This window comes from Plectropomus leopardus, chromosome 2 (genome assembly GCF_026936395.1).
Source record: "Plectropomus leopardus strain MGB_pleo_1.0 chromosome 2, ASM2693639v1, whole genome shotgun sequence".
Lineage (NCBI taxonomy): Eukaryota > Metazoa > Chordata > Actinopteri > Perciformes > Serranidae > Plectropomus > Plectropomus leopardus.
The window spans coordinates 42500008-42518399 of NC_142177.1; the positions used below are offsets into that span (position 1 = coordinate 42500008).

Here is an 18392-nt window from a genome sequence, read left to right on the forward strand (position 1 = left end):
ATGATAATAAATCAGATGTTTATTACACTCTGACACACCATGGTCACATGACACTGTGTCAGTGAACTATGAGGACAAAAAACAAACCACAAAAAAGGAGAAAAATAATTGTTCTTTAATCATAATCAAAGTAAAATGTTCAGTTAATGGTGATGTTGATTTTAGGTATGAGGCTCGGACCTTTGCTGGGAGGACATTTTAGTACCTGGACCTCTGTGAGTTTTAGTAGAATAGGTCCTCCAGCTGGTGATGCTGTTCTACAGTATATTTGTCATGTTCAATGTCTGACAGAAAATAAATATTTACACCAAAATTAACCTGATGATATCTTCATATCTCACTGAGGAGTCAAAGGAACCTTTAAGCTCCACAGAAACACTGATTTGATGGATATCGTGATATATATCGTTATAAACTGAAAAAATATCACAATAAGCCTTTTTTCCATATCGCCCGGCCCTCGTCGTGGCGTGTTGGGTCATTGCTGTTGTCCTGACGTTAGAACTCTTTGTTTTTGTGTCACTAACAGAAATATCAGCAGAGTCTCTTTAACGGGTTCAGATGGCAACAAAAATACAGTTTTCCCAGAATCGTTCATCTGAGTGTGATTCTGTGGTTCTGTCTGATTCGTGTGATTCGTGTGATTCCCGGTGAGAAGCAGGTGCAGCGTGTGACAGCGGACATCAGTTCCTCTGTTGTCGGCGTTGGTGTTAATGACTTACAGGTGTTCGGTGAGCGTATGGAAATGTCAGACGACCTGCTGCTCAGCCGGCACTCTGCTGCCATATTGTCTCAATACAACAGTTACGGTCTCCGTCAGGAGCTCAGCAAGAGGGGAGGACACCCGGAGAGACAAATTATATCCTGCAGGTCCTCTAAACAGCATCCACATGTCCATCAGGACTGAGGACAGGTGAGAATGTGACAGCATGTTGATACACATCTGGATGTGTTTCAGTCACAGATCAGCAGGTTTTATATCAGATTATCTTCTGAATTTATGCTCAAATCAAACAGTTTGTGTCCTGAAATTATTGTTCATGTCTGCTTTCAGACCAGAATCAAACTGCTCCTGTTCATTCAGAGGACGACGGGGACGGGAACGGGGACTCTGCTTTGAGACGATATCTGCATCACACCTGTCTGATCCAGACACAGGTGAGCAGAGAGCAGCTGGACGCGGTTCAGACTCATGCTGACAAAGTTAAACAGGTCAATGATAACTGTCTCCGTCACTACGCCGACTGCTGGTTCACGTCTTTCTTCAGTCGTTAGGCGTCTCTTGTCTACAATTCTACAATTCTACAATTTCATTTAGCAGACGCTTTTATCCAAAGCGACGTACAACACAAGCAAGAATTTAGACTTAAGGAAAAAACCCTTAGTAAGTGCAAAAAGTGCTTCAGGTGTGATTGGTCACAGGTATTGCCGTCTAGTGGCAGAAGAAGTGCCGCACAGCCCCCCCCCCCCCCTACCAACCCCCTTTTTTTTTTTTTTTTTTGAAACCAAAGTAATAACCAGTAGTGATCTCAGCATCTGAGATTCAACAATCTCAATCTCAGTATCACTACTTACGATGACAGTCAACATACAACATCACACAACTTTGTCAGTGCTAGATAATCATCAGGTGCTGGGTTTTGGACCTTCTGACTTAATTTACCCCAAAGGGCAAAGAGGAGAAGAGTCGGGTTAAGTGCCGAGGTGTTCTCGGAACAATTGAGTTTTCAATTGTCTCTTAAAAGTAGAAAGGGACTCAGCAGATCGCACAGAGTTTGGAAGTTTGTTCCACCATTTGGGAACAACAGAAGAGAAGAGTCTGGCTAGAGATTTAGAGCCGTGCTGGGCTGGAAGCACCGGGCGTCTTTCGCATGCAGAGCGTAGTGGGCGAGAAGGAGAGTAGACCTGGATCGGGGATTCCAGGTAGGCTGGAGCAGTTCTTGTGATTGTTTTGTAAGCCAAGAGAAGTGCTTTGAATTTGATTCTGGCTGCCACTGGAAGCCAGTGAAGAGAAATTAGCAGCGGGGTGACATGTGCTCTTTTGGGCTGGTTGAAGACCAGACGTGCTGCTGCATTCTGGATCATCTGAAGAGGTTTGAATGAGCATGCAGGGAGGCCTGCCAGAAGAGAGTTGCAGTAGTCAATGCGTGAGATCACAAGAGCCTGAACCAGAAGCTGTGTGGCCTGTTGGGTCAGGAAGGGTCTGATCTTCCTGATGTTGTAGAGGGCATAACGGCAAGACCGAGAAACTGAGGCCACATGAACCTTAAAGGTCAGCTGGTCATCGATCATGACACCCAGGTTTCTGGCTGAGTTTGTGGGCACAAGTAGGCTCGAGTCTAGTTGGACACTGATCCGAGGCTGAGCAGATGGACAAGCTGGAAAGACCATGAGTTCGGTCTTAGACAGATTTAGCTGAAGGTGGCGATCCTTCATCCGTGCGGAGATATCAGCCAGACACGCTGATATCCGAGCTGAGACCGTTCTGTCATCAGGTGGAAAGGAGAGGAAGAGCTGAGTGTCATCAGCATAGCAGAGGTAGGAGAAACCGTGGGAGCGGATCACTGCACCGAGTGAGGTGGTGTACAGAGAGAAGAGTAGGGGACCAAGCACCGACCCCTGAGGAACCCCTGTCGATAGGCCACGTGACCTAGACACCTCTCCTCGCCATGACACTCTGAAGGATCTGCCTGTGAGGTAGGACTTGAACCACCATAGGACAGAACCTGAGATGCCGAGCTCAGAGAGTGCGGAGAGGAGGATTTGATGGTCTTGTCTTATGTTGTCTGTCTAATGTAATTTTGTGTCCTTTCTGATCGTTCGATATCTCTTTATAGTGATTTTGTGTCTCATTGTAGTAATTTTGTTTCTCTTTATAGTTGTTTTATGTCTCTGTTGTCATTTTATGTCTCTTTTGGGTCACTTTGTGTCTCTGTAGTCTTCTTTTGTCATCTGGTATCTCTATATAGTGATTTTGTGTCTCTTTGTAGTTTTTGGTGTTTCTTTGTAGTCTTTTTGTGTCTCTTGGTATTTGTTTTGTGTGTCTGTGGCTGTTTTGAGTCTCTTTGTAGGCGTTTTGTGTTTCTTTTTAGTTGTGTTGTGTCATTTTGTAGTTGTCTCATGTCTCTTCTAGTTATCTTGGGGTTTATATCCAATTGGTGTCGTAATTTTCTGTCTCTTTGCAGCTCCTTTGTGTTTCTTTGTGGTCTTTTGTATCTCTCTGTGGTAATAGATGTAGCTTTAATATGGTAATGGTGAACTCTTTCAGCCACAATAACTGTGTGGTGAAAATGTAATCGTGTCGGCTCCAGCTCTTGGTGCTGGCAGGTTTTCATGCGTGCACTCGGAGTTTCAGTTGCATTCATGCTGCAGAAGTTTACAGGAAGCTCAGTGATAAATGAGCACTAAAGGAATCATTAAACAAACGAACGAATGAATGACCCCTTGTGAATTTAGATGTTAGTCGGCATTTGTGCTTCTTTTCTGCAGCTATTTTCACATGAGACAGTTTACTTTGAACAACATTTACGACTCCACCCGTCTGCTTTAAAAATGAAACCTGAACCTGCAGTAATTCTCTAATCAGCCTCAGCAGTGAGCGCTGTCGCTCTGAATGTTTCACAACATCCCCAAAAACCTTAAAATCCCCAAACAAACCCCACATGACATTAAATCCCGTTTCACTCTGCTCTTTTTGTTCTCAGCATTAATATTGACAGATTTTCTTGCTGTGCAGCACGGAGCTGCAGAGGCCTCTGAGTCTTTAAAGCGCAGCCTCAGCCGACCACGTTTCTCCACAACACTCCACTTTTGTTGTTGTTATGAGCATGAATATTGACAGCTTCTCCCAGCGAGGTGCAGCCAGCTGGCCGCCGGCCGCGGCCCCCTCATCCATTCTGCTATCCTCCCTCTGCACACATCATCTGTTTTGGGCTGCGGGGCCATACATCACCGTGGCGGGGCACACAAAAGCCCTTTAAGTTGCATAAACACAATGTCGCCCGGGCACCCAGAGGCTGCCGGTGATGGATGGGGACCGCACACGGAAAAGAGAGGGCCGGATTATTCCTGAAGACCAGCTGACTGTCACCACTTCAAACTGGAGAGGCGGCTGCGCTCTGTGCCGAGCGCTGAGGGTCGAGGGCGAACGCCGAGGGCGAACGCCACTGGCATCCAGATGGGGGCGCTCATCATTTACTGCTGAATATAACAAGTTGTGCTGGAAACTCGTTCAAAGTATTTAAAATGACCATCAGAAATGATAAATAGTCATTAATAATGTTAAATAATATGACTTAACCCTTTGACGTCCTGCTCAACCGTTTGATAGAGCACCTTTTGAGTCACTGTATGTTAACCCTTTGAAACCTGGAGCAACATTGCTTTTCTTCTGATGCTTTCCAACGCCTCTCAAGTATTTAACCTTTGAACTTTGAACAAAACGCTGCAATTTTGTTTGCAATCAGCAACAATTTTCAAGAAATTAGTAAACTAAGAAAATTAATTCAAATACGCTTGATAAAAATGTCAAGGGAAAAGAAAGAAAAGCTAAGGGAACAACTATTATAATTATCAAAATTATTAGAATTATGTTTTTTTAGATATTTTTAAAAAATTATTTTAAGTAAGTATATTATGTTTTGGATGGGTCTCTATGGAAAGTCAAAAGGAAAAAAGTCTGAAAAAAGGAAGTTTAAAAAAAACTTGCATTGCAGCCTCATACTTTTAAACAATTTCAAATATTCCAATTGATTTGTTCTTAGGTCAGCTGGTGTTTTCAGTGCTGGGAAGGAAATTTTGCTAATTTCACAGAGAAGGTTGCGATACAGACACCAAGAGCCTGAAAACTCTTTACACCAATATTTCTGTCATACGATTATAGTTTACATGTTTCCACATACAGAGTGAGGAGACATTTGACTGTGTTTTCAGTGATATTTATGAATTAATTGTCTTTAAAATGACTCAGAGGACAGATGTGACATTACTGTAGATCCAGTCTGTGTCCATGTTGAAGTGTTTCCATCAGTGAGGAAATGTGATGCTGTGAGGTTGTTTCAGGTCTGTCTGTCTGTCTGTCTGTCTGTCTGCTAACTGGCTTAGAGACTGTGATGTCTCCCTGCTCGGGGCTCAGGGGGTCTTACACAGAGTCTTACTAACTGATTGGTAAATACTTTGAATCCAGCAGAAGTGACACGACGCGCATTAACGGAGAGTCCGGGAGGAATTACTGTTCAGAGGAGAGTCCTCGTACGACACGCAGCCTCTTATCAGCTGCTGATGCTGCCTGAATTAATCACTGCGGGTTTACCAGAAAATACAGAAATAACTGCTCTTAATTAATGTGAATATTCTGCTCTTTACATCAGTCTGACTGCAGATTAACATGTTGCTCTCACCTCAGAGGAGACAGACGAGTCCACGGCTGCAAACTTCACTGCAAAAACTGCCGATCTAACCAAGTGTAATAATCTTATATTTAGATTAAAAAATCTAGTTAGTCTTGTTTTAAGTATAAATGGATTATCTAGTGCTGACTAGGAAAGATCATTTGACCTAATTCAAGTAAATATCACTTGCCTGGTCTTGTTAAGCATCTTTGTCTTTTTCTGAGTTATTTTTAACTAGATACAGGAGACAAGTCTGGAAACATCCACTTCAGGTCTATAGAAACCTTATTTTAAGCACTAGTATGTCCAACTAGGCTTAAATAAATTGCTTGAAATTAGTGTTTTTGATCTTATTTCAAGATTTTATGGGCTATAATGAGAGTCACACAGTTTTACTGGTTTTAAAACATCTTAACAAGCAAAATTTGCTTACTGCATTGGCAGCCAAATTTGCTTCTTTTAAGTGCAAGTATGCTTAAATCTAGGGTGTTTGGCCTTAAATTTGACAGGCCATTTTTGCAGTGTTTTTCATTTAGTTTGGATGGTTCAGATTCAGGGTCATCCTGAACACTTGCCCTAAAATCCTAGAAAGGACAGGAAGCTCAACAGCGGGTGATTCAGACTGCCCAGAACATCACTGGTTCCCATTTACAGAGCATCGCTGGTTCCCATCCACAGAGCATCGCTGGTTCCCCTCTACAGAGCATCGCTGGTTCCCATCTACAGAGCATCGCTGGTTCCCATCTACAGAGCATCGCTGGTTCCCCTCTACAGAGCATCGCTGGTTCCCATTTACAGAACATCACTGGTTCCCATCTACAGAGCATCGCTGGTTCCCATTTACAGAACATCACTGGATGGGAACCAGCGATGCTCTCGGTGAAGTGAGGTGTCTGCAGAGCTCAAAGGACACTGAAAGACAGCAGCCACTGCAGACACGGTCTGTTCAGCCTGCTGCATTCTGGGAAAAGATGCAGATGTATCTGCTGCCGAACCACCAGACTACAGAGCAGCTTCTTTCCCCAGACTGAGACTCCGCCTTCAACGCCAAAGATGGAGCAGGATTTAGGGACTAATTTGAAATTCATTTTCTTTCTTTAACTATGTTTAAGAAAAAGGTGACAACTAAACGTAGCCTATCCTCCCAAATTCTAGAAATGTCCTGAAATTTTGGACACATCCTAATTGCTACAAATGTCCTTAAATTAGAAATGTGTGGGCAGGTTGAGTATCCTCTCCGCTCAAAGTGAGAGTTCTTCGGGTTTTAGATGTCTGTGTTTGGCGTTAGCGGTGCAGGCGGAGCACCATGATGGTCACGCCTCGAACTGGAATCGCTTGCTTGTGTTTGTGTGAGTCATGTGGTCGTGGTGATGTAAACGCAGTTTGCTACGATCGCTGTCAAACGGCGTGTAGCCTCAGTCTGCTTGGCGCCGCAAGCCGGCGTGCTGATGGCGTGGACCCGGAGCAAAGTTCACTCCTGTTTTTCTGTCAGTGATGCAGTGAAATAACAACATTAGCAGAGAGCAATCAATGATCCGAGGATCAGAGGCTCTGCACAGTGTGTGTGTGTGTGTGTGTGTGTGTGTGTCTGTGTGTGTGTGTGTGTGTGTGTGTGTGTGTGTGTGTGTGTGTGTGTGTGTGTGTGTGTCTGTGTGTGTGTGTGTCTGTGTGTGTGTGTGTGTGTGTGTGTGTGTGTGTGTGTGTGTGCGCGTGTGCGTGCGTGTGTGTGCATGTGTGTTTCTGTGTTTCTCAGCACACTGTAGGCTGATGGAGTGTGTCTCCGGCTCCAGCAGAGAGATGCTGCATACCAATCAGCTCCCACTTTGTCCTTATTTCCCCTCACATCGCTTCTGCTGCTTCGCTAAATAACTTGTGAACTTACTTCACAGACTTCCAGAGTCCTCGCTCAATTTTTCTGCCAAACTCCGCTCTGATTTTTAACGCTGATAAGAGCAAATAGGAAAAGAGTTCCGACACTTTCTGAAGGCAAAAAGCTTTGAGGTGTTTCGGTGATTCAGAGCTGCTTCACTGCAGCGACACAAGCGAAGTTCTGCTCTCACAGCAAACCGCAGAAAAGTGAAAATCATTTAGACATTTGCATAAATCACACCATGTAGCACAGCTGGTCCTCCGGCTGATAACACGCATGTTTCATACGTGACCAAATGATCAGCCACACAACCCAGAATCCACTGAAGACTCCATCGCTCTGCCCCCGAAACCTCCAGCAGATATGAAGTTTTAACAAATAACAAAAAACAGAATTTATTTCAGTCAAATCTCAGCAAACGCTCTCTCGTTGGAAGGTTACTTCAGTATCTGTCAGCGTGCTCCCTGTTCTGCTGTGTTTTTGTGTCTCTGAGTGTCCAATTGGGACAACAATTTCAAGTGTCCAGTATTGAGAGAGGACAATACAGCCATTGTTTTAAAATTACTTTTTTTTTCATAAAAGTTTTTTTTTGGGCATCATCAAAATTACAACATTTTTACACCATTGATTTTTTGTTTAATTTGGGCAATTTGTTTCTTTTTTAAAAAAAAAAGGAAAGTTTTTTTAGTATTAGTATTTCATCCAAATCATTTTATTCTACATCTCCTTTAAAATGTGTCCAAAAATAATACATTTGCATGAACTAACCAGCATGCACAACAAGAGTGAAAAACCACAGAGGATTTTTTCAACTGCAGGATTTCAGCGTCTGCTGTTGACTTTTTTCGCCTGAGTCACTCAGAGAGGCTCGGGGAGGAAAACCTGGAGCGTCGTGGACTTCGGGCTGCATCTCAGGCAGTTTTCTGACATAATGACCCTGAACTCGTTCACACTGTGTTTGTCCAGTGTCATCATGTCAGGACACTGAAATAATAACTTAATTAATAATTAAAATAATAATCAGAGACAATAAATTAATCTCCTCCCCGAAAAAAAGATTCATAACATCAATCTCATATATTTGCAGAGTAAGTAATAATCAGCATGATATAAAGAAAAAAGAAAACCAAAATGTCATCTTTTTGTTGCTTTAAAAAAAAAATCTATGTCAGCTTATTTACCCTGAAACCTTTTTTTTAAGCTTTAATTCTAAAAAGCGATATTAGAAATATTAGCAGTTGTCAGTAATCAGCGCTGAGTCCAAACAGAAATCTTTACTGCTGATATCATTCAACTTTGACTCACTAGAGTTGGAATAGTCTGTATTTTTGTTAAAAGTGGCCGAATTTATCTAAATTTGTTTCGTCAAGTAGAAGTATGGAAAGATTATCAGACCCAGAACTTTATTTATGATTAGGGACTGTGTGTTATTTATGAGACAGGAGCAAAAAGGGGGAGGCATTTAAAATCTGGAATACTTTAATATTTTTTGGCAGTTTTTTTCCCTTAAAACTTTTTGGGATTTTATTTCTTTAAACATGTTTGCTTTTTTTTTCTTTCTTCAAAATTCTTGACTTTTTTTGGGTGAGTTTTAAAGAAATATGCCTGTTGGTTTGGATAGTATGCAGCAGACAGTAAAACAGTTTTTAATTTTTTTTATATATATCATCAGGTTTTGTGTCAAAGACCATTTGCCCGTCAAAATGTGTGTCCCCTTTTCTGAAGCCGCCCCTCAGTTTTGTTATGATTTGAAACTCGTCACATTTATCTCTTTAAGGTTTTATGATGAACCAAAGTGTGTTTTAGTGTGTTTTAATCACTTCAGCACTTAGTTTTAATTGAGACACTTTGATAATTCTGTTTAAAATTATGTATTTTATTTATAACTTTTATTTATCTTTTAGGCCTATCATTTTTTATAGTCCTACTTATTTTCATATATTTTTGTTTTTGTTCATTATTTATTTATTTATTCTTTTTTTAATTTATTAAAAAAAAAAAAAATTCATTTTATTTATTTGCACCTGTGCACCTCCCAAACCGGACCACTGAGGGGGAACTTTGCATGAACAGGGGGGGACAGTATTGGAGGGGGGACACAGCACCGGAACACCTGAGAGCCGCCCTCCTCTTCTTCGATGGTCAGCCGCTGCGCACCTGTGGACAGGTAAGCTCGTGTCTCTGTGTTTGGCGCGTGTCGTTTTCACGCGAAGGTGAGGAGGCTGAACAGTCTCGCGAGTTTGACCGTTTAAATTTGGCGTTAATGACGTCAGAGGTGCAGGAGGTTACTCAGATGATTTACTGCAGTGAAAGTACTACAACACACTGCCAAAATACTCCACTGCCAGTACCAAACATGCATTTTAAACTCGGAGTTAACCCTTTGACAGCTGGAGCGACGTCACCGTCACTTTCACCAGCCGCCATTTAACCCTCTGAAGCCCGAAACAACTGCCGCCAAAAAAGGCGACCAGCAACCAGAAATGAATAAATGTAGTGATTGTTTTTGTACTTCTTTTGTGTCTTCCTTTGAATCTTTGTGGTCTTTGTTGTTTAGTTTTGCTTTGTAATCGTATCTTGTCTCTTTGAGGTTGTTTTGTGTTGCTCTATTATCGTATCTTGTCTCTTTGAGGTTGTTTTATGTTGCTTTATTATCATGTCTTGTCTCTTTGAGGTTGTTTTGTGTTGCTCTATTATCGTATCTTGTCTCTTTGAGGTTGTTTTATGTTGCTTTATTATCATGTCTTGTCTCTTTGAGGTTGTTTTGTGTTGCTCTATTATCGTATCTTGTCTCTTTGAGGTTGTTTTATGTTGCTTTATTATCATGTCTTGTCTCTTTGAGGTTGTTTTGTGTTGCTCTATTATCGTATCTTGTCTCTTTGAGGTTGTTTTATGTTGCTTTATTATCATGTCTTGTCTCTTTGAGGTTGTTTTATGTTGCTTTATTATCATGTCTTGTCTCTTTGAGGTTGTTTTATGTTGCTTTATTATCATGTCTTGTCTCTTTGAGGTTGTTTTATGTTGCTTTATTATCATGTCTTGTCTCTTTGAGGTTGTTTTATGTTGCTTTATTATCATGTCTTGTCTCTTTGAGGTTGTTTTGTGTTGCTTTATTATCATGTCTTGTCTCTTTGAGGTTGTTTTGTGTTGCTTTGTAATCGTATCTTGTCTCTTTGGTTTTTGTGTCTCTGTGTGGTTGTTCAGTATGGTTTTGTAGTCCTTTATTTTGTAAAAATATTATTTAGTGTGTCTTTGTGGTTGTTTTGCCTGTTTTTGGCGTTTTTTGTGTGCCTTTGTTTGCATTCCTTTTGTGTCTCCCTGCGATTGTCTTGTGTCTCTTTGTAGTGTTTTTGAATCACTTTGTGGTTGTTTTGCCTGTTTCGTACTTATTTTGTGTTTTTGCAGTTCCTTTTAATCTCTTTGTGGTCTTTTTGTGTCTCTTTGTGGTCTTTTTGTGTCTCTTTGTGGTTATTTTGTATCATTTTGTGCTTGCAGGCATTTTGTGACGCTGTGTCATTTTGTGTGTCTTTGTGGTTGTTTTGCCTGTTTTTGTAGTTACTTTGAATCTCTTTTTGGTCTATTTCTGTTTCTTTGTAGTTTTATATGATTTTGGTAGTAGTTTGGGTCTTTTTGAGGTAATTTTCTGTCTTTTATGTTATTTTGTGACACTTTGTATCATTAGAAGTGACGGAGGCGAAAATTGAGATTTTCATTAAATTTTGCAGCTGAAGGTCAGGCCAGTTTTCTATCGTTTTGTCGTCCGTACGGTCTTTGGGTTAATTTAGGTTTTTTGTTCTTTTCACCCTGATTTTCAGATTGTATTTCGGCAGCGTCTCTGTGCTCAGTGGTTCGGATTAAAGCTGCGTTTTGTTGTGTTGGGATCATTTTTCATTAAGAATTCTTTTGGTCTCACGTCAAAGAAGAGGCCGACTTCAGGCCCAGAGCGCCGAGAGGAGGTCAGCCAGAAACCCAAACATCAGAAAATAAAGTTGTTCTTCGAACTACAAGTGTTTGACCTCTTCACACTTTCTCCTCTGACAGGCTGCACCGTGGAAACAGCTCACGTCGTGTCAGATGCTCTTTCTTTGCTGCCACTGCAGAAAAATGAAGTGTTTCATGTGACAGAGATCAGCGACGTGCAACAGTCTGCAGCGATATATGTCCTGAACACGTACGGTCATGGAAAACCTGGAAGTCAAGCAGTTTGCAAACGCAAAGATTCTGAAAAGTAAATATAACCTGACGGTTTCGGGAAAGTTGAAGAATTTTGTTTCACAGTCCTGAATAGTAACACATGATGTAAACAAGGACGATTGGAAATTTGAAAATCCAACAATAATTTCTGCTTTTTACAGTTTCTGGCTGCGAGACACGGTTTCATTTTTGGTGATTTTAAAAGAAAAAAAAAGCCAAATATTTTCATTAAAAATGACCAAAAATGTTTAAAGAAAAACAATTGTTTCTTTCAAATCATCCAAAAATTTTCATCTAAAAATGGCAAAAAAAAAAATGAAAGGGAAAAAAGCACCAAATCTTTTCTTGAGGAATGGCCAAAAAAATGCATTCATCAGTCCCTCCCCAAGGCTTAAAAAGCGAATTGACACGCCTCCCCTTCAACTGTTTACTGAAGTTAATACAGAAGAAATCATTTCCATCGTGTTCACAGTTTTTATGAGGTGATGTTTTCCAGAAACAGAGACTTAAATTCTGTCTGTATCCTGCAGCTCAGCCGAGAGCCAGTGAAGACGGTCCAGTGTTCCCAGTCGATGGAGAGCCTCCCAGTCTGATTCCTCTGATGGTCTGCAGCTTCAGGACGTCCAATCAGCCGAGTGACGCTCTGTGATCACCTGAGCAGGTACCAGCTCCAACACACACACACACACGCACGCACGCACGCACGCACGCACGCACGCACGCACGCACGCACGCACGCACGCACGCACGCACGCACGCACGCACGCACGCACGCACGCACGCACACACACACACTAACCACAGGGGTCACACAGTCATGGAAAACCTGGAAACATCATAGAATTTCCCAATATGATTTTCCAGGCTTTAAATTCATGGCTTTAGCAAAAATCATTGACGGTTTTGAAAAAAAATCAGAATTTAGTTTTGCGTGACAGATTTATGGTTGCGTTCTTCTTCTGCGGTTGGCATCCCGTTAAACGTAACAGCGAATGAATTCTCGTCAGGACGGCTCGGATGTGTCGATGTGTGGTGACGGTTTGTCGTCCATCAAGTACGTTTCTTCATTTCCTCCGCTCTGCGTCTCTCTCTGCCAGCGAGCTGGAATCATATTTGATCCGAGTTAGATCTGATATGTTTGAGCGAAGCTGCAGAAGTGGAAAAAGAAAGATACTGTACATTGTGTTTGAACATGTTTCTGTAGCTCGGCTGCATTAGTCTTTAAAGTGCAGCACATTTTCTGAGACGGAGCAGTTGGCGCAGGCAGCCTGCGGCGCGTTCCTCCGGCTCTCACGGCGTTTATCCGCACTTTGGTTCTGGTTTCTGTGAAAGTGGAGTTTGGTAGTTTGAAGGTTCAAAGCTGTATTTGTTTGAACAATTTTATCAATGAGCCGATTCAACTGTCACTCGACAAGCGCGCCTCCTGATCCACGCCGAGGTGCAGTCAGTTTAATATCTCTGTTGTGAAGTTTTGCAGCTGTGTCTTGCAGAAAGAGTGACTCCGTGTTCACTCTGACCGGAGTTTGGACGCTTCGGTACGTACGTGCTGATCATCAGAGCGGCTGCTGTCAGACTCTGAACTGTAGCTCAGATATCAGCGGGATCATGTGTTGTTTCCAAGACCAATAAATCTCATCTTCTCTGAATTTTACCTCAAAAACTGACATTTTGGCAGCATTTTGAATTCTGTCCTCATGTAAACTGTTTGCTGTCTGAGTGAAAATGGCTTCTTTAAACATCAGTATTTTAATAACTTTCATGGATTAAATCAATCTTTTTAAAAACAAATGATCAACATCTCTCTGCTGTCTAGATGAGGTCTGCAGATTCTCAGAGTTTAGCCTTGATGAGTGAATTTTTGGCAGCAGTTTGAAATCTGCCTTTCCATGCACAGACAGCTGATATGCTGCCCCCTGCTGGTCGGCTCGGTCACAGTGTGAAGCGTCTCTGGTTTCAGAGTTGTTCATTGTCTTCATATTCGTCTGCTGCTAAAAATGTCTGGTCCCTGACCGATCCGCCCTGACCGATCCGCCCTGACCGATCCGCCCTGACCGATCGCTGCGCAGCAGCTAGAATCGGTCTTTTTACGGCTGTGGCGGTCTGCAGCCTGCTGTTAATCAGTTGGACGCTGCTGCACATTGAAAACATGAACAGTTGGTGTGTGTTTCAGCAGCAATGCTCCATTGAAACCCATTCAAACTGACATTTTTGATCCCACAGCCATCATAATATTATCCAAGAAAAAAGACAAAAAAAGATCAACCCAGCATGTATTATTGAAAATGATTCTTTTTTTTAGCTAAAAACATAGTGCGTCACAACAAAATTTAAGGTTTAAAATTCTGAAAACTAATGAATACTTGATATTTATGACGGATGTTGGTTAGAAAAATAAGCTCAATGAAAGAAGAAAATCATATTAATGTGCCATATTTTTCTTGAAAAGTGCATTTTGTGCGTGATATGAGTGTGTGTGATATTAAAGGGTGACATGAAGGGTTAATGTTGATAATGATAATCAATTTATCAACAATAATAATAATAATGTTATTATGCAGCGTAAGACTTCTGTGTGACTGTGTGACTGTGTGTGCTTCTGTGTTTGAGAGAAACTGAATCCAGGAGCTTTTATTGTTGGGTAAATATGAAGGAGGAGGAGGAGGGAGGAGGAGGAGGAGGAGGAGGGGGAGGGAGGCAGACGAGTTTTTTGGGGAACAGATGGGCTGGCGAGCAGCTCAGGACTTTGATAAGAGTTGAGCTGGTAGCTGTGAGGTCGGGGGGATTTTTCTTGGCTGCATTAGAGGAAGATTTACAGAACGAGAGAATAACACGAAGAAGCAGCCGGCTGCTGGAGTCAGACTCGTTTATGAGTCGACGACAGTGACGGAGGGAAAAACCGTCCTGTCGGCCGCTGAACGAGGTGCACAGTTCGTCCTCATGTTTCACCTGCAGAGTTTCAGGGAGGAGAAATCACCAGGCGTCACATTTCCACACGTTTACCCGAACAGACGATAGATGGCGACGGACAGACTCGCCGACAGTTTGACGGATTGTGTTATTTTTCAGTTTCAGTCGGTCCCTTATGTTTGTGTGTTTTAATTTGACCGCTGAAGAAAAGCGTTTCCTTCTGACGTTTCCTCTCTGACGTTTGGTAACATTGATGGATGAGAGGTGTTCAGACGTCCTCTTTACGAACACGCCGTCGTCTCTGCCGCGCTCAAACTGGACGGCGTCGCGGCGTGTGTGAGTCACCGAGGCCACGATAAGACCACCAAAAACAGAAAAGTCTTTCCTCTGTGTCCTAAGTTTTCTTGTGCTGCGTTCAGATGCCTTTCACAAGCTTTTTAACCCTAAAAACATGTGTGAAAAAGACAAGTAACCTGGCAAGAGAAATCAGTAAAAAATAACTAAGATAATGAACCAAAATTAAGTTTTAAAAAACTAGAGAAAAAAATCAGAAAACTATATTCATAATAATTCTAATTATATATTTCAAATTAAGTTGCAGGAAAAAATTATCCATGTTTTTATATTTCTACAAGTCATTGTCTTTTTTGTTTTTCTTGTTTACTTTTCTTTCTTTTTTGCTTATTTTTTAGGAAATCTTGTAACTTTTTACCAATACTGAGGTGTTTTTTGGGCCGTGTGTTGTTGGTTGTTCTTTGGCTTCTTGAAATATTTTTGAGAGAAATCACACTGATTTCCTGCGGTTTCAAAGGGTTAATGACCTCCGTACAGTTGGCAGCACAAACGCAGCTCAGTAGTCCGCTGTTGTTGTCCTCCTGCTCGCCACGGCTGCCTGTCAGAAACGTGATGCGTGACGTCTCCGTGCTCACAGGAGCGCTCTGCTGAGGATTCGTGCAGCTGCACAGAAACCGTGTTGTATTTTCCAGCTCGGCTCAGAGTCCTCCTCGCTGAGCCCTGTATGGGGGACGGCGGCCGATGGGTTCTGGTCCAGGTTTGATCTGCTGCGGCCTCGTCTCCCGACTGCAAAACAGAGTCCTGACGCGGCAGCTGTGTGTCCCCAGCTGAGACAGAAAAACTCTGAATACAACATCAGAAAATATTTCCTGCAGGACAAAAACAGAGAAATGTGTATGTTTTTTCGATGTTTATATTTATATTTCTTTACGTCTGTCGCTCGCTCACACGCTGAAATCTCTCAACAGCTTTTGGATGCATTTTGATATTTAGACTTTCATGTCCCCCGACTGACTGAACTCCTGAACTTTCGCTCCAACAGTTAAAGTTTTTACTTCTGCTGTGAAATATCTCATTAATTATCAGATGTTTTTACACAGTTAGTGTTGGCAAACTTTCCATATCATTTATTTTTAAAAATCTCGTGTGTGTGTTTCTTTGTAACATCTTAAGTCTGATGTTTTTTTTTTTTTTATGTTCATGAACGCAGCGCAGGCGAAGCTCGGTTCTTTGTTTCCGCAGCAGCAGCTCGTTATTGGATAATCAATCAGCTGATCAGATGGATGGACGAGAGGAGCAGCTGTACTGAATAAAATCAAACGTTTAGACTCGGTGGTTTGTTTTAAAGTCGCTGTGGCTGATGTTCACCTGCACACAGCGGGGTTTATATTTTGTTATATTGTCCCGGCTCCTCAGCTCCTGGTGCACCTGCCTGGTTGTTTGTTGTGAAAGCTGCTGTGTGTGTTTTTGTGTGTGTATTTGTCGCCGTAATGTGCCGCTCTTAACTAATGTCCCGTAGTGGGATTAACGAAACTAATGGAGCAGCGTTCACAAACGCAGAGTCCGGCTGCTGTTTGCAGCAGCATTTATAAACTTTAATGGCAGAGGAGTTCTGCTTTCTTTAGTGATTTTTTAAAATGTACTTACTTTTTATCGCCACCAGCGGAAACTCTGGACAGGGACAGGGATCCAAAAAACATGGGAGGAAGGCAGTCAGCAATGAAAGAAGGAATGGACCAAAAATGAGAAAGAACTTATTAAAAACTACAAGAAAATTACCTGAAAATTAATTTAAATAAATTAGAATGAAATACACAAAAAAGGTAAGGCAGCTTTATGTGTAAAGCACATTTTATACAACAGGTCAAGTCAAAGTCTTTACAGAGCAATAAAATCTAGTAACATAATAACGGATACAGGTTTTCAATAAAAGAGTAAAGACATAAGATATACAGAGTAAAATCAATTACTCAATGATTAAAAACTTTAACAAAAGTGCAGACAAGGTGTGAGGATAAAAAGATCGAGTAGGCAGTGTAAAAAAGCAGGATTTTGAGCTTTGAATTGTATAGAAATTTGCAAATACTTCGAAAAAATTACCTGAAAATAAAAAAACTTAAAAAAAGCTAAACTTAATGAAAAAGAAAGTTCAAAAACAACATAAAAATGAAAATAAAAATGTAACGTTATAGATAGATATAATGACAATTTTAAATAACTTTCTAAGAATTTTCCAAAACAATTGTAAAAATGTAACAATGATAAACATACATATAGTTTTTCCTCAGCTTTTTAAAAATAATATTCTAATTCTGCTAATTTCCTGCAGTTTGTGAAACATCTATCACCAGGTTGCTCGTTGCCTTTTCCACGTTTCTGAAAGAAAGCGCTCAGGGTTCAAAGGTTAATACTTTTAAAAGTCTCAAAGCAGCAGAGGGAGAGCGCTCCAGGATTCAGAGGGTTAAAATACCGTTCACCAGAGGTCAGTGCACATTCTCTGGATTTGGATTCTCTGCGTACGTTTTTGTCCAGAGATCGTGACGCGGCGACGTGCTGCGCCGTCATCGATGAGTTGATGCCAGACACGATGGGGACTCAGCGAGGTCACAAACGCAAAATGAAGTCATTTCAGATTTATGACATCGGTTTATTTTCGGAGGACTTTATCTGCAATATTCAGCTGTTTTTCCTGAACGTTCATAGTGACACACGTTTACCTCTGATGGACATTTCTGTGGACAGAGCACGCTTCTGCCTGAGTCAGGAGTTTGTGGAGAACAATTTCACATCATTTCGTCCCGTCAGCTCTCTGAAACTAAAAAATCAGAACCATGTAATTAGTTATGGATCTGAAGACCTCGCTGGAACTTTCTGCAGGTTTTCAGACGTGAAAAAGAGCATTTCTCTGTGTGACATGTCCAGAAACAACACCGGGTTTGGACATCATCCTGTTCGTGTCCCACTGCAGTCAACCTGTCAGACCCAGATCTGTGCGGTCCTCAGACCCTGATCTGGACACCGTGCGGGGACACCGTGTGGGGACACTGTGCAGGGAGACAGTGCAGGCACACCGTGCGGGACAGGGACAGCACTCAGGTGCTGCAGGAGTCGGTCTCCTCCTGCTGCTCTCTGTCTCTCTCTGCTGCTCTCTGTCTCTCTCTGCTCCTCTCTGTCTCTCTCCTCCTCTCTGTCTCTCTCTGCTGCTCTCTGTCTCTCTCTGCTCCTCTCTGTCTCTCTCCTCCTCTCTGTCTCTCTCTGCTCCTCTCTGTCTCTCTCTGCTCCTCTCTGCTCCTCTCAGTCCCTCTGTCTCTCTCTGCTCCTCTCTGTCTCTCTGCTCCTCTCTGTCTCTCTCTGCTCCTCTCTGCTCCTCTCTGCTCCTCTCAGTCTCTCTGTCTCTCTCTGCTCCTCTCTGCTCCTCTCAGTCTCTCTGTCTCTCTCTGCTCCTCTCTGCTCCTCTCTGCTCCTCTCTGTCTCTGTACTCCACTGTGCTCCTCTGTGCTCCTCTCTGTCTCTGTGCTCCTCTGTGCTCCTCTCTGCTCCTCTCAGTCTCTCTGTCTCTCTCTGCTCCTCTCTGTCTCTCTGCTCCTCTCTGTCTCTCTCTGCTCCTCTCTGTCTCTCTCTGCTCCTCTCTGTCTCTCTCTGCTCCTCTCTGCTCCTCTCTGTCTCTCTGTCTCTCTGTCTCTCTCTGCTCCTCTCTGTCTCTCTGTCTCTCTGTCTCTCTCTGCTCCTCTCTGTCT

At 42.2% G+C, this 18392-nt stretch overlaps 1 long non-coding RNA gene across 4 annotated transcripts in view; it reads left to right on the top strand.

The window, feature by feature from the left end:
* The first annotated feature begins 9314 nt into the window (after nt 1-9314).
* LOC148190305 (uncharacterized) overlaps nt 9315-18392 on the top strand; it is a 49303-nt gene continuing 40225 nt past the window's right edge. For 3 of the 4 annotated variants that reach the window (XR_015775173.1, XR_015775175.1, XR_015775177.1), the window contains exons 1-3: nt 9323-11216; nt 11302-11488; nt 11985-12115. This is a non-coding gene — a long non-coding RNA (uncharacterized LOC148190305). Of the gene's footprint in view, nt 11217-11301; nt 11489-11984; nt 12116-18392 lie in introns of all 4 variants that reach the window. The other variant, XR_015775174.1, reaches the window with a different exon arrangement.